Source organism: Rana temporaria, chromosome 13 (assembly GCF_905171775.1).
Source record: "Rana temporaria chromosome 13, aRanTem1.1, whole genome shotgun sequence".
Taxonomy (NCBI): Eukaryota; Metazoa; Chordata; class Amphibia; order Anura; family Ranidae; genus Rana; species Rana temporaria.
In genome coordinates, this window is record NC_053501.1 from 19,078,939 (window position 1) to 19,094,307 (window position 15,369).

The 15,369-nt window shown below is 43.5% G+C and overlaps 1 protein-coding gene across 3 annotated transcripts in view; it reads right to left on the bottom strand.

The window, feature by feature from the left end:
* Positions 1-15,369, bottom strand: part of MDGA2 (MAM domain containing glycosylphosphatidylinositol anchor 2) — a 768,978-nt gene that overhangs the window by 536,583 nt on the left and 217,026 nt on the right. The window lies entirely within an intron of this gene.

The following is a 15,369-nucleotide window of genomic DNA, read 5'->3' on the forward strand; positions in this document are numbered from 1 at the left end:
AAGTGAAAGGAAATCCCTGCAAATTAACCTCTTCAGACTCGGGCCATAGTAAAAAGACGGCCACAAGGTGGCTCTAAAATGCCGGGAGGCCATCTTTTTACTGCCTTGGGTCCTCCGGCCACTAGGGGGGCGCGCTCCCGGCGCGTCACTAAGATGCCGATCGCGTACCTGGCAGCCACGGTCGGCAGTAACAGAGCAGGGACGTGGATCTCTGTGTGTAAAGGGTAGGGGCCGAATATTGAATATATTACAAATCGTAAAAAATACAGGAGATGTGTTACTGGCCAAATCACCAGGTGAAAACCTACCTAATGCAGCCACCACATTTATAGATTAGTAAGCTGTAGTACATGACATTTTTGTTTTGGATTTAATGGTGCTATAATTTGTTAGTGAAGTCCATTCAATTCTGCTAGTGTACCAGATTGACAATGCTGCTGTCCAAAAAGTATCTCCATTTCTCCTCCATCCAGAGTAGAGACACCCTAAAACAGCAAGCATGTTACTGACCTGATCACCAGGTGAAAAAGGAAACAAAACAAAAAAAAAGGCACCCACCACATTTAATGATTTTAATGAATTTAACTTGCAATTTATTACATTTATGTTTTTTGAATTTACTACCAACTTACAGGCTGACAAAATCCACTTTAATTTTAGACATTCACACTGGAAGATGCATTGACACCCCGAGACGCTGTATGCAGATTTTTTTCCCCAACCACTTCAAGGTCACCTGCCGCCTGGGAGAAGTTCCTGGCAGACAAATGTGTAAGGTCAACTTAGGATCACACGACTGCGAAGTTAATTAGAACAGAAGATTCACTGAGTGGGAAACTGCAGAAAAACAAAAATAAACTCTTCGTATGAGAACCTAACCTCTCACAGGGCAGAAGGGAATGTGGTCTAGTATTATCTACCCCATTCCACAGAAAAGTAGCAAGGTTTTAGTAGCCATAGACTGTGCAGAATAGTCGTCTCATCTACTATGATCCCAACCCCGAGCCACGGCTGTGAGACATTAGTCTGAACATTCAATCACCAAAAGATCGAGTTCTATAAACATGTATGATTTCCTCTGTTGAATATGCGTGTTTATGCACCAAGCAAAACACCCCTAACAGTAATATTATGATTGGGAATTGGAAAAAAGACACAATTAGGCCCCTTTCACACGGAGCGGATCAGTAATGATCCGGCTCCGTATGCTCAGCGGGGATCGCTCCGTTGATCCCTGCTGAGCCGTCGGATGACAGGGCGGTCCCCGCACACTGTGCAGGGACCGCCCTGTCTTTTCTCCGCTCTCCCCTATGGGGGGGAATCGGATGAACACGGACCGTATGTTCGTGTTCATCCGATCCGCAGACGGAAGGAAAAATAAGGTTTTCTTCCGTCATTGCGGGGGCGGACGAGATCGGGTGTCAGCAGATGTAAATCCGCTGACACTCGCGATCTCATAGGGACCAATGTATGTCCCTTTTTCATCCGCAAACGGATGGATGAAAAAGCGGACATACGGTCCGCACGTGTGAAAGGGGCCTAACAATCCACTTCATACTATTGCTTCCCCCCTCCCCCTCCCCACCTCCATAGCAGATGGCTAGGAGGTGTATTTAGAAGTCATGTCTCTGACTGGCCAAAATGTACCCATAGACACGAAGTGGATGGACTAGATGGACTTGTGTCTTTTTTCAACCTGACTAACTAAGTACCTATGAAGTAGTTTTCTTTTCCAACTGTTTTAAGTTGGATTGTGTGTCAATCCTAAAAAGGTAAGCTCACGAAAAATTGAAAGGTGAACGAACTCCCAATATCTTGGTCAACCCTCAGTTGTCTTCAAAACGGTGGCCAGATGCGGCCCTTTGCTTACTTTTATCTGGCCCTTGGGTCCTATTTCATCCACTGACACCAAAGATGAGGCACAATCCCTCCCAATGACACCAAAGATGAGGCGCAATTTCTACCAATGACACCAAAGATGAGGCACAATTTCTACCAATGACACCAACAATTGGGCACAATTCCTCCCAATGACACCAACGTTGGGGCACAATTCCTCCCAATGACACCAAAGTTGGGGCGCAATCCCTCCCAATGACACCAAAGTTGGGGCGCAATCCCTCCCAATGACACCAAAGTTGGGGCGCAGTTCCTTCCAATGAAACCAAAGTTGGAAAGTTGGGGTGCAGTTCCTCCCAATGACACCAAAGTTGGGGTGCAGTTCCTCCCAATGACACCAAAGTTGGAAAGTTGGGGTGCAGTTCCTCTCAATGGCACCAATAATATAATAAAAGCTCACCTACTGTATATGTACTGAAAATATCTCCTAAAACGTGCACCGCTTACGAGAGGTTTGACTTGTGGTGCGCAGGTGAATTCATCATTCATTTAACATTAGATTGAGGCTATTTAAGGGGAGCAGAAACGGGTATGGTTTTTAAAATCAATGCCGTACTTACCGTTTTCGAGATAGATGTTCTCCCGCCGCTTCCGGGTATGGGCTGCGGGACTGGGCGCTCCTATTTGATTGACAGCCTTCCGACCATCGCATACAGCACGTCACAATTTTACGAAAGTAGCCGAACGTCGGTGCGCCGGCGCCGTATAAAGCCGCACCGACGTTCGGCTTATTTCGGCAACTGGTGACGCGCTGTATGCGACCGTTGGAAGGCTGTCAATCAAATATGAACGCCCAGTCCCGAAGATCATACCCGGAAGCGGCGGGAGAACATCTATCTCGAAAACGGTAAGTACAGCATTGATTTTTTTTAAAAATACCCGTTTCTGCTCCCCTTAATTAGCCTCAATCTAATGTTAAAATTTTTTTTTCGGGTGAACTCCCGCTTTAAAAGACACCTAATTTGAGAACAGAGTCTTCCAGTTTCTAGTAAAACAGGAATGATGCACAATAAATGCAATAAGGAAGCATTAAGATCAGATAGCTGGTATCACAGTCCCACCGTTTGTAGGTAGATCCCCTTTAATTAAAGTGCTCTTTTGCCTGTACACCAGAGATAGGGCAGAGCCCATGCTATTTGTCATGACAATTCCATCTGGATCACTGTGAATTTAATGGAATTCTGTCTCAAGAAAATTTTATGTGCCGTGTTCAGAGATCTCCCAGGATGCTCTATAACAAAACCATTTTTTTTTCCTTTTTGGTTCTCCAAAAGTTTATAGGATTTGCAACTTAATTAAAAGAAACTAATTAACACACAGTTTGGCTACAGCTGCAATTTCATCAGAAAAAAATAAAAATGTAAAAAATTGCCTAGTGTATGCATAACTTTTAGTCCTGCGAAAGATTTAACATTTATTAGGTTCTACACTAGTACAAAGAAAAATACATAACATTACTTTATTTTCAGCAAAGTGCTATTGTTTATCTCATATTCATGCAGTTCAACTTCCCTTTCACATGGGACATAGAGCACAATGATTACCCTCCCTTTTAGATCGTAAGCTCCAACGACCAGTGCCCTCCGATTCCTCTTGTATTGAATTGTAAGTGTGCGGTCTCGCTCCATTTTGTAAAGCGCCGTGCAAACGGTTTTAACCACTTAAGGACCGAGCCTGTTTTTCAGACTCTGTGTTTACAAGTTCAAAAAAGTTTTTTTTTCCTAGAAAATTACATAGAAAAAAATATATATAGAGTTTTGGGGTTCTAACACCCTAGAGAATAAAATGGCGGTCATTGCAATACTTTTTGTCACACCGTTTTCGCGCAGCGGTCTTACAAGCGCACTTTTTTGGGAAAAAAATCCCTTTTTTGAATTAAAAAATAAGACGACAGGAACGTTAGACCAATTTTTTTTATATTGTGAAAGATAATGTTATGCTGAGTAAAATGATTTCCAACATGTCACGCTTCAAAATTGCGCCGCTCGTGGAATGGCGTCAAACATTTACTCTTAAAAATCTCCATAGGCAACTTTAAAAAATTCTATAGGTTGCCTTTTTTGAGATACAGAGGAGGTCTAGGGCTAGAATTATTGCTCCAACGATTGCGGCGATACCTCACTTGTGCGGTTTGAACACTGTTTTCAGTTCGCCCAGAGGCGATTCAGTTCGCATGTGTTGCACTTTACAAGTTTTTCACTCACTCACTCATATGCGGGTGCTACTCACGTATGCGTTCGCTTCTGTGCGCAAGCTTGTCGGGACGGGGCGCTTTAAAAAAAATTTTTTTTTTGTTTTCTTATTTATTTTAATTGATTTTATTTATTTTTACACAGTTTAAAAAAAAAAAAAAAAAAGGGGTCATGTAAACATCACTTGTAATAGAAAAAAGGATGGCAGGTCCTCTTAAATATGAGGTCTGGAGTCAAAAATACCTCAGATCTCATATTTAGACTTTAAGACGCATGGGCGGAAGTGACGTTTTGACGTTGCTTCCGCCCTGCTATGGAGACGGGTTAGGACATCTTGCCCAAAATCGAATCCATGGCAAGCGGCGTAAAGGACCCGATCGCCTCCGCCGCTGCTGACGGCTCCGCTAAGCGGCGGAGGGCGCGGGAAGGGGGCCCCCTCTCCCGCCTCCACGGAAAAGATGGATATCTCGGTTGTGGCAGCAGCTGCTGCCGTTACCGAGATATTCATCTTTAAAGTGAAGACGTATATTTACGTGAGCCGGTCCTTAACAGAGAAAAACAGCAGAGGGTGCGATGTAAGTGCAATAGGATATTGTTTTTATTAGCCGCTTGCCGACTGTATAACCTCTGTATACAGAGCTTTTTTTCTCAGAAAATAGGTGCAGGAACTCAACCACGACCCCGTTCAGATTTCACAAACAGTAGAAGGGTCTTAAAGAGGCATTAAATACCAGGATTGCATTACATACAGAGTGCAGAGTTTAGGGGGGGTTACACACAGAGTTCAGAGCGATTGTGGTGAGCAGGCAACAAAGGGTCTGAGCCAGAGGTGGTGGAACGGAGTTCCCCCAAGTTCCCCCTGAAAAAAAGCCCTGTCTGTAAATCTAGTACATGATCCTGCATTTCTGGGCTTGTGCACCACTGGTGACCCTCTCAGTGGCCTTACCTTAGGAGGTCGATGGCGAGGTGGCGCTTGATCTGGGGTAGGGCTCCTGAAAGAGGCTGTTGCTGCCCGTCTTCCACTGTAGCAGACAGCTTTAGTTCTCAATGAATTAATATTCCTGGAATTCAGCAACTGACAGGAGGTACAGACAGACAGCTGTACTGAAAGTCAGACCTTGCACCTCGGATCTGCCGATTGTGGGTGCAATACTTTCCAGGTGCCCAAGAAAAAAAAAATAAATGCACATTTTTGTAGCTGCAAAACAATTGCATTTATTATCATTATTATTTTTTGGTGAACTTATCCTTTTGACAATCTTTTAATCTATCCCGTATATCAAATGGCTTTAGATTTGAATGGACCACTGGGAATATACATGCTTGATTTTGTATATTTGCTATAAAAACGGCAGACCCATGTTTTCCTGAAACAAACCCAAAATGCTAATAGAGCCTCTAATTAAATTCTAAACAACATCTAGCATATATTGATGCGATGAGCATTTTCCTTTAAGTAAGATACAGCTCCAGCCAAACCACTTTCCATTATCTAAGATTTCCTTTTCCTTAATTTTCTTAAAGGCAGTGGTATGTCTATAAGGATCTGTTCTGCATGGCTTCTCCCAATGGTTTCTTGTTAATCTTATTAGTGTTGCCGTTTCTTAATGGGATTGGACAGGGGGAACCTTTCCTATGCTAACCGCAAATGTAACTTTGACTACATAGATGAATGGAATGCTCTCTCTAGAGGGAAACAGTGAGACACACACACACTAACCACATAGTTCAGTAAATAGGCTGCCCCGGAATAACATTTTATGGCTCTCGTGATTTTCTTCTGCTTAATGTAGCCAAATGATCATTTGCTGCCGCTCGTAAAGAAAATTACTTCATTCAAATCATCTAAAAATAAAACACCAAAAGAAAAACCACTGTGGAAAAAGAAAAAAGTATTTTCAAGCAGTAATCATGCCCTTTGTCTACCTGTCTTCATAGTGTAGGCAGATATGAAAGACCCTGTTTAACCCAGTTTTTGTAGTCATTAAAAAATACAGAGTGTTTATCAATAGTGCCGCGGCCTGCCTTTGTATTAAAATTCTGTAATCCCCTTTTTGTCAGCATTCATCATAGGAGGGAAAAGGGTCAGCGCTGCACATCAAGTAGATTTTACTGCATGGTAACAAGTTTTTTTTAAATTATTTATTTTTTACAATTTCAGATTTAAAAAATTAAACATGCTGCCTGGAGGAGAATACTCCAGTTGCCTTCTTCAGTTCGCATCTGTTCCTTCACTGTCCAAACACAGCTTAGGCCAAGTAAATGGTAGGACTTGGCTCGGGAGTCTGGATTAGAAAACTGACCAAGCAGAGTTACAATATTTTGAAGCAGATAAGACCGTTTACACTAGAGGCGGAACAGGGTTCAAAACGGTCGCACTCAAGACCAGGTCCTGGTGTTCCGCCACTGTCAGGGGGGGCCCCAGCGGTGTTGCTGGCCACAGGGCTCTGAGCTGAATTTGTCTCTCTTGTAAAGCCCAGAGCCTGCACTGACAGTACCTTCTCCCTCTTCCCCACTGCATAGATGCAAGAGAAGAGAGCCGATCTGCTCCTTCTTCCAGTGGCATCTTAAGAGCATTGTAGGCCCCCGGGCAATACAGTGCACTGGGGCCCTGTCTACACAATCGTGCATGAGAATTTACTGACAAAAATCATGAAATTTACTGGCAGAACCACATTTTTTTTACTGGCACTGCAAAAAAGTACCTAAAATTACAGTTTTACAAATTTCTTCATTGACATGAAGGTTAGGTTACTATAACCCAGCCTTCTCAGAGTTTCCTCTTACATCAAAGTCTGCAGGATTCCCCCTTACAGTGAAAGGGAACTCTTATGTAAAGTGGGAACGCTGCAGATCATAATGTAACGGGGGAACTCTGATGTGGAGGGGGACTCTGGTGACCAGAGAATACCTTATATCAGAGTTCACCGCTTTCTCTTTACATCAGAGTTCCCACTTACATCAGGGTCCTTGCACTGTAAGGGGGAATGCTGCAGACTCGGATGTAAAGGGGAACACCAGGAACTCTGATGTGTGGGGAACTCTGGTGACCAGAGACCACCTTCCGTAGAGTAAATACACTAAGGTAAGGGGGGGGTCACTAATATTTTTGTATTCACTCCCCCCTTACATCAGCAACCACCCGCCCCTTAGACTGGCCTGGCGGCGCTATCACTGACCGCCTCTCAGGTGCAACATGCACGGCTCAGTTGGATGGCTCCAGCTTTGCTGCTCTGGTTTTATCCTACTGTCTCCTCATGTCTGACTTCTCCCGTGACTCTCATCCCGGAGGCGCTCCCACTCTTGACTCCTCTTCAGACTCTTCCTCAGAGACTGTAGACACGATACAGTTCTACAGTTCTGACCCGCTGCTCTCCACCATTTTTTTACTGGGGTTGCTGGGCAGCCGATGGGGGCCCCCCAGGCAAGTGGGGCCCCCGGGCAACTGCCCAGCGTGCCCAATGGAAAAGACAGCCCTGCCTTCTTCTCCTGTGTGTGCGTGCACAACGCGTGAAGTGTGAAGCTAAGCAACTGAATTTGATCAGACAATCCATGGTGCACACAGGAGGTGAGGGTCAGGAGGAGAAACAGCAGATCGGCTCTCTCATCTCCCATCCATGCGAGAGAGGATGGAGGGGGAACTGTTAGTGCAGGCTCTGGGCTGTATGAGAAAGATGCTCTCAGCTCAGAGTCCTGCTGAGGAGGCAATGATAGGTGACATTGAAGGGCATGTATAGGCAACACTGATACGTGGCACTGATAGGGCTGCACAGTGTACACAATGTACTGGCAGTCTTGCTGGTTAATGACGTTCATTTTCTCACACCTTGTTTTCCAGCTAGTAAGTCTGTTATTTTTCAGCTTCCTCTAACAGACCAAGCTGTCCAGCAAAGTAGCAGGTACTACTGACAAGGGTGCTTACAATGCATATTATGTAAAACCTTTATGGGAAAAATAACTGTTTGCTGTAACGGCTTATAAAGTGTTAGTTGGACTTTGGCTTAAATTTGTTAGTCAAGTTCATATAAATCTGCTAGTCTAATACAAAATCATTTGATTTCCCCCCCATCAACACAGTAAGTGTTGATAGCTGAACCTCCCCTACAGTACTAATGTGTTCTGCCAGCAGGGAACCTTTCCTGCCAGCAGAACACAATAATTACTGCCAACTATAGCCACCAGCAATAATCACGTGTAAAAAAAAATAAAAAATTGACAGGCTGATTGTACCCTAGTTGACCAATGAATTGAGTACAACTAGCCTACCCATATATGGATCGCATCTCAGCCAGTCCTTGCTGAACCACCCGAGATTTGATCCATCTAGGTCGACTTAACACAGCTACATACATCCCATTAGCAAATCATATGTAAGAATGAAGGCTAAGGTCATACTCCTGCAACATCCCTATTACATTGCAAATTAATTCACAAAAATTATTGTTATTTTTTCCTTTTTTTACCTCTACTGTTCCTTTATAGTGGCCTTTTACAAATGCAACAATTTAGAAATAGGATGAAACCACATGACTAGGGTATAAAAGATGAAATCAGATGATCACCAAGCTGCCCAGCCACACACCACCCCACATTGCCACCAAAAAGACACACACTGAAACCAACTAGGATCTTAATGGCCTCAGCCACTTTATTTTAACAAAATATAAATAACACAACAACAACAAAATAACCAATATAAAATTCCCAATATATACACAACCGATAAACAACAGAATGAATGTATATGGGAGATTCAAGGGTCCTTATAGGCAACAAAACATAACAGGCAACCCAATAAAATAGGCCTCAAGCAACACCCCATCGACTCAGAGACAGAGTCGGGTACTCAATAGCTGCCATAAAACGGCATCAAATTAGGGGGAGCTGTACCCAAGATGGGACTCAACCTAATAACCCCGTCGTTTTTCGCGTTGGGTATGCTAATTAGCTGTTTACGGCGATCCACGAAGGTACGCGTGTTCGTCGCATTCTCTTACGTCAACCCCGTCGTTTTCCGTGTCGGGTATGCCAATTAGCTGTTTACGGCGATCCACGAAGGTACGCGCGTTCGTCGCATTCTCTTACGTCGTCGCTAGTCGGCTTTTCCCGGCGTAAATTTACGGCTGCCATTTAGGTGGTGTAAAAATAGACCAGCCATGTTAAAGTATGGCCGTCGTTCCCGCGTCAAATTAAATTTTTTTTTTTTTGCGCAAGACGCCCGGGAATAGGAAAGGACGTAACGTACGTCGCCGTTCTAAAAGTTACGTCGGTGCAACGTCATTTCGCACAAAACGAATCAAGCACTTGCCCGTAAAACTTGCGGCGGTGTAACGTAAATGAGATACGTTACGCAGCTACGTGAATCTGGCCCTAGTTTTTCAACAAAATTCGACAAATTCAATAATTTGTAAATATTAGAATCAACAAAAACCTGAATCAGAAAACGAAAATTCATAAAATGTAACTATTACTATTAAATTAAAGGTATTTGATTTTCCTTTTAAATTTGACTGTTAGTGAACGTAACGATTATGAATTGATCTGAAGTTAAGAATTATCCGAAAATAACGAATGCTGCATCAAATGAATGGAACGCAACAAAATAATAATAATAAAGACTTTATTAATTTGTTACATTCCATTCATTTAGATGAAGCATTTATTATTTTTGGATACATTTTTTATTTATTACGTTCATAAACAGCCAAATTTTAAAGGAAATTCCAATACCTATAATTTATTAGTAAATTATTAGTTATTTCAAATTTACGAATTTTTGAATACCGCATCTAAACGAATAGAACATAACAAAATTCTAATTTTTCCAAAGTTACAAATTTATTCAAAATGACAAATTTCGATCAAAACAAATGACCCGAAAAACATGGATGAAAAACATAAACAAGCACATGTCTACATAATATTCAATACGATAAAAAAATAAACAAACACACCTTCTGACCTTATAACCACTTTAAAGATAAAAAAATAAAAAATAAAAAAAAATAAAAAAACAACCCCTGAGTGGTTCAGGTGTTTAAAATTGCACTCCATGGGGACCATTTGGTAAAACTCATGAAAGCAGAAAAGTTGGCATTTGCTACAGCTTACTAAAAGCCGGCAATCTTTCAAATTATTTACTTCTCAAAAGTAATAAAATGTAGGCAATTGTTTGTTATAAATAATCTGCACTTCAGAAAAAAAGAAAAGAAAAAAAATTACTACATAAAAAACAAACAAAACACAGAAAACAGAACCTGCTTGGTTTTTTAGCCCGCACAGATTTTATAAATATCCAATTTTTCCCAGGCACAGCACATGATAGAGTGCACATTGTTCTCAACCAGCAATCAATCTGATAAGTGCCTGTCCGATTGCTGTCCTTGTGTCCAGCTATTATTAAATAAAGTTTGAGCCCTTTCACACGGCTGCGTTGTGGTTTGGCTGCAGCGTGTGTGCAGCGCAGTGTACCCATGGTCAGGGATGCCATCAGGAATAATTGGGCCCCTTGCACACCCTCAGGCATGGGCCCCCTGGAGCAGAGAAGCGGGGGGTGGGGGCTAATTTAGAAGGGGGGGTTCCACGAATTGAGAAGAGCGGGGGGGGGGGGGGTCAAAAAAGGAAAAAGAAAAAAAAATCCTGCAGAAAAATCTTGGGTAGACTGTGCTGTACCCACACTGCAGCCAAACCACAGCATGGCAGTGTTAAAGGGCCGCTAAAACAATACTACACATACCCCATCAAAAAAAACATACTGGATTGTTAAAAGTATTGGCACACCTGCCTTGAACATGAACTTTAATGGCATCCCAGTCTAAAGCTTTATTAACACAATTGGATTTTTCGCAGACAAAGCGTAGGACTTTTGTGCGAAGGGCGTTGGCCAGGAACTTGTCGTACATACAAACGGCAAAGAATTGTCGGCCAACAAACACAAAACAACGTGGGTTTTCTGCACCACCCTTTGGGCAACTTCTGCCAATGTTGTGTTATGGTGAGCATTGCTTCTGAGCATGCGTGTTTGTACTGGAGTTTTGTCCGACTTACTTGTGTACACGCGCTCGAAAAATCCGACAACGCACATTTGTTGGCTGACAATTTTAAAGCATGCTATCCCACATTTGTCCACTGAAAATCCGACAACAATTGTCCGATGGAGCGTACAAAACGGTCAGATTTTCCAACAACAGGCTGTCATCACACAATTCCTGTCGGAAAATCAGATTGTGTGTACAAGGCTTTAGTCTGTAGGGTTTATTATTGAGTTGGCCCACCTCTTACAGCTTCAACTCTTCTGGGAAGGCTGTCCACAAGGTTTAGAAGTGTATCTATGGAATTGTTTGCCCATTCTTCCAGAGGCGCATTTGTGGGGTCAGGCACTGATGTTGGATGAGAAGGCCTGAGTCACAATCTCCACTCTAATTCATCCCAATGGTCTTCTATCGGGTTGAGGACTGGCCTGCACAGAGTCCTGACAAGTCCCTCCATCCCAAACTCGCTCATCCATGTTTTTATGGACCTTGCTTTGTGCACTGGTCCAAATAATTTGGTGGAGGGGGGATTACGGTGTGGGGGTTGTTTTTCAGGGGTTAGGCTTGGCCCCTTAGTTCCGGTGAAGGGAACTCTTAAGGCGTCAGCATACAGTACCAAGACATTTTTGACAATTTCATGCTCCTCCATGTCTTTATGGACCTTGCTTTGTGCACTGATCGCAGTCATGATGTAACAGGAAGGGGCCATCCCCAAACTGTTCCCGCAAAGTTGGGAGCATGAAATTGTCCAAAATGTCTTGGTATGCTGACACCTTAAAGGGAAGTTCCAGCCTTTTTTATGTTTTATATGTCAGCAGATACAAAAAGTGTAGCTGCTGGCTTTTAATAAACAGACACTTACCTGTTCCACTGTCCAGCAACGCGGTCGCCCGGAGCTTCACTCCCATCCGCCGGCACCTCCATTTAAACTGTGGGCACCCGGCTGTGACAGCTTTCGGCTTCACAGCTGGGCACTCACTGCGCATGCGCAAGCAATGCTGCGCTCTCTGAGAGGAGGGGGTCACCAAAAGGTGATATGACGAGTCGCCTAAGCAGCAGTCCCTGGGCAGAAGGAGGAAGTGGGACAGGAAGTCTCACTCCTACTGAAGCCCACACTCCCCCCCCAAAAAAAACAACATGCCAAATGTGGCATGTAAGGGGGTGAGGAGTGGTTTAAGCAGAAGTTCCACTTTTGGGTGGAACTCCGCTTTAAAAGTTCCCTTCACTGGAACTAAGGGGGCCAAGCCCCCCCACACCATAATCCCCCTCCACCTAATGATTTGGACCAGTGCACAAAACAAGGTCCAAGACATGGATGAGCGAGTTTGGGGTGGAGGAACTTGACTGTCCTGACCTCAACCCGATAGAACATCTTTGGCCAGGCCTTCTTGTCCAATATCAGTGCCTGACCTAACAAATGCTCTTCTGGAAGAAGAGTCAAACATTCCCATAGACACACTCCTAAACCTTGTGGACAGCCTTCCCAGAAGAGTTAAAGCTGTTATAGCTGCAAAGAGTGGGCCAACTCAATATTTAACCCTACGGACTAAGACTGGGATGCCATTAAAGTTCATGTGTGTGTAAATACAGGTGTCCCAATACTAATGACAATATAGTGTATAATATATACATATTCGCCAGCACACCAGGGATCATTCAAAAAAACGTCCAAAAATAAGAATATAGTGTATAAGACTGCTGAGAGGTTAATGGAGTATACACAGGAGATGTCATATTAGAAGCCGCCAGCTGCATACCTGTTCTAAGTCCATGATTCAAGGTGGGTTCACACCACAAAAACACACTCCAGATCGATTCCTGATGCGTTTTTGGCATATTCCGGTGTGTTTTCAATGCGGTTCTTAGATGCATTCCAGATTTTTTTCTTGTATTTTTCTGTACTGGGGTCAGGTGCGTTTTACCACGTTCCAGTAAAGTCCATTACAGTGCAGGAAAAATGCTGCATGTTCCACTTTTTTTTCTGAAACTGGAAAACCCTAGAACCGACTGCGCTGGTCTGAACAATGCCATTGGAAATGGTATAACCTATTTTCCATGCCTTTTTGATGCAGAAAAAAAACGTAATGGACTGCATGTGGCGTGAACTGGCCCTCAAAGTACTGATGGAAGAGAATCAGCATGGCAGCCAGGCAACTAGCATTTTCAGAAGGAGAGCTCAACAACAAAAGCCTCTGTGTTTCACTAAGAACAAGGGGCCAGATCCTCAAAAGGGATACGCCGGCGTATCTACTGATACGCCGTCGTATCCCTGTTTCTATCTATGGAACTGATCCACAGAATCAGTTTCACATAGATAGGCAGAAGATCCGACAGGTGTAAGGGACTTACACTGTCGGATCTTAGGATGCAGTGCCGCAGCCGCCGCTGGGGGCATTTCTCGTCGAAATGCCGCTTCGGGTATGCAAATTAGCACTTACAGAGATCCACGAAGCTTTTACGCTTCGTTTTTTCTCCGTAAGTATTAGTTTGCCGTCGCAATATTAGGGCTACTTTTACAAGGCCTAAACTGTTTAGGCCTTGTAAAAGTAGACCCTTCTATCCCGCGTCGCTGTTTTTTTTTTCGCCGCAACTCGTATATTTTTTTTTTAACGCCCGTCGCGATTCTCAAAACCCGGCGCAACGTAAAACCGCGCAAAGCATGTCGGGAAAATGACGTCGGGAGCATGCGCAGTACGTCCGGCGTGGGAGCGCGCCTAATTTAAATGGGACTCGCCCCATTAAATTAGGAACGCCTTGCGCCGGACTAATTTAAGTTACACAGCCGAAAATTTCTAGGTAAGTGCTTTGTGGATCGGGCACTTAGGTAGAAATTTTCCTGCAGTGTAACTTAAATTGAAAAAGTTACGTTGCGCCGGGTTTTTCTGGCCCAAGGTTCCTTTAATTTGGAGACATCTTACTATTTGTCTAATAAGGATGGGCTCAGGCGTGTTCACAACTCCATGTGCCCGCACCTGCCAGAAAGCCGACACTGTGTGGCGCTAATCACAGGTAGGGTGACATTTCCCGATCTGTGCAGCTGCGGATCAGGAAATGTCTCACTGCCTGTGATTAGCGCCACGCAGTGTCAGCTTCCTGGCTTGCACGTGGAGTTGCGAACACGCCTGAGCCCATCCTTATTGTCTAATAGGTGAGATTCAGAAATTTGTGAGGCAACGTAGGTGAAAGCACTTCATGTCAACGAACATTCTTTATAAATTCTGCCTTGGCTTTCTGAATTCAAACGCAAGTGTTGCCTGCAGTTCAAAATGCGCCTTTATAGGACATGCTGCTACCAAAGAAATGCAGCTTCTGAATTGCCATGTGTACGAATGACTAGGGCTTATTTGGATGTGCGGCAGCCCTTGGATCACTTTTCAGAGGGCAGTTGACAGGAGACAATACATTGCTCTCTCACCACCCATTTTAACCCTCAAAAATCCCAACTATGGTGTCCCAATCGCACATGGTTGCAGCACAGCCCCAGTCAATTAAATAGGTTGTGTTTGGTAGTAGTGTACTGCTGGTCAATTTTGTACAGTGCTGAAGGTCTTTGGTTAGATGAACAGTGGTAAAACCATGGCTCAGCCGCCTGCTTTTATCACCACACAGGTCACCCATGTGAATGAGCCCCTAAAGTCAATAGGAGGTTTCTGACCTGCATTTGTGGTGTATTCCAAACACATGTCAAGGTTTTACCTCATGACTAGTTTGTTATGAACAATGCTCATGTTATAAACAAAATATGTTTTTCATTACAATAAAAAAAAAAAAAAAAAGTCACCAAAACTCTGGCGATAAATCAAAGCACAATTTTACCTCATAAAACATTTCTCCTGCCTCGCAGGTGCCAATGATTTGAATGAATTATTAAGCATTGTATTGTGCCTCAGACATAATAAATCTGCTTTTGTCCATATTAGAGATCGCACGTTGCTGCATTTTATCAGCCAAACGCTAATTTAAATTCACAGCCCAGCGATTTCCTTAAGAGATGACAGCCTAATGTTAAAATTATTGATGCCAATCTTTTTACGGATTGAAATCCCAACAGAGCTACAAAATGCACCATTTGCTCTAAGTACGGAGGAGTCTGCCTTTTCCCTCCGATTCCACCCAAACCAGGCCGCAGACAATAATAAACACCCTCCTCCGCCATCACTGATCATGACATATCGCTCCGCTTAGCGACAGGGTAAATTGGGCGCTATGTGCCAAAGTCTGAGGTAAAAAGACATCAACAAATATAG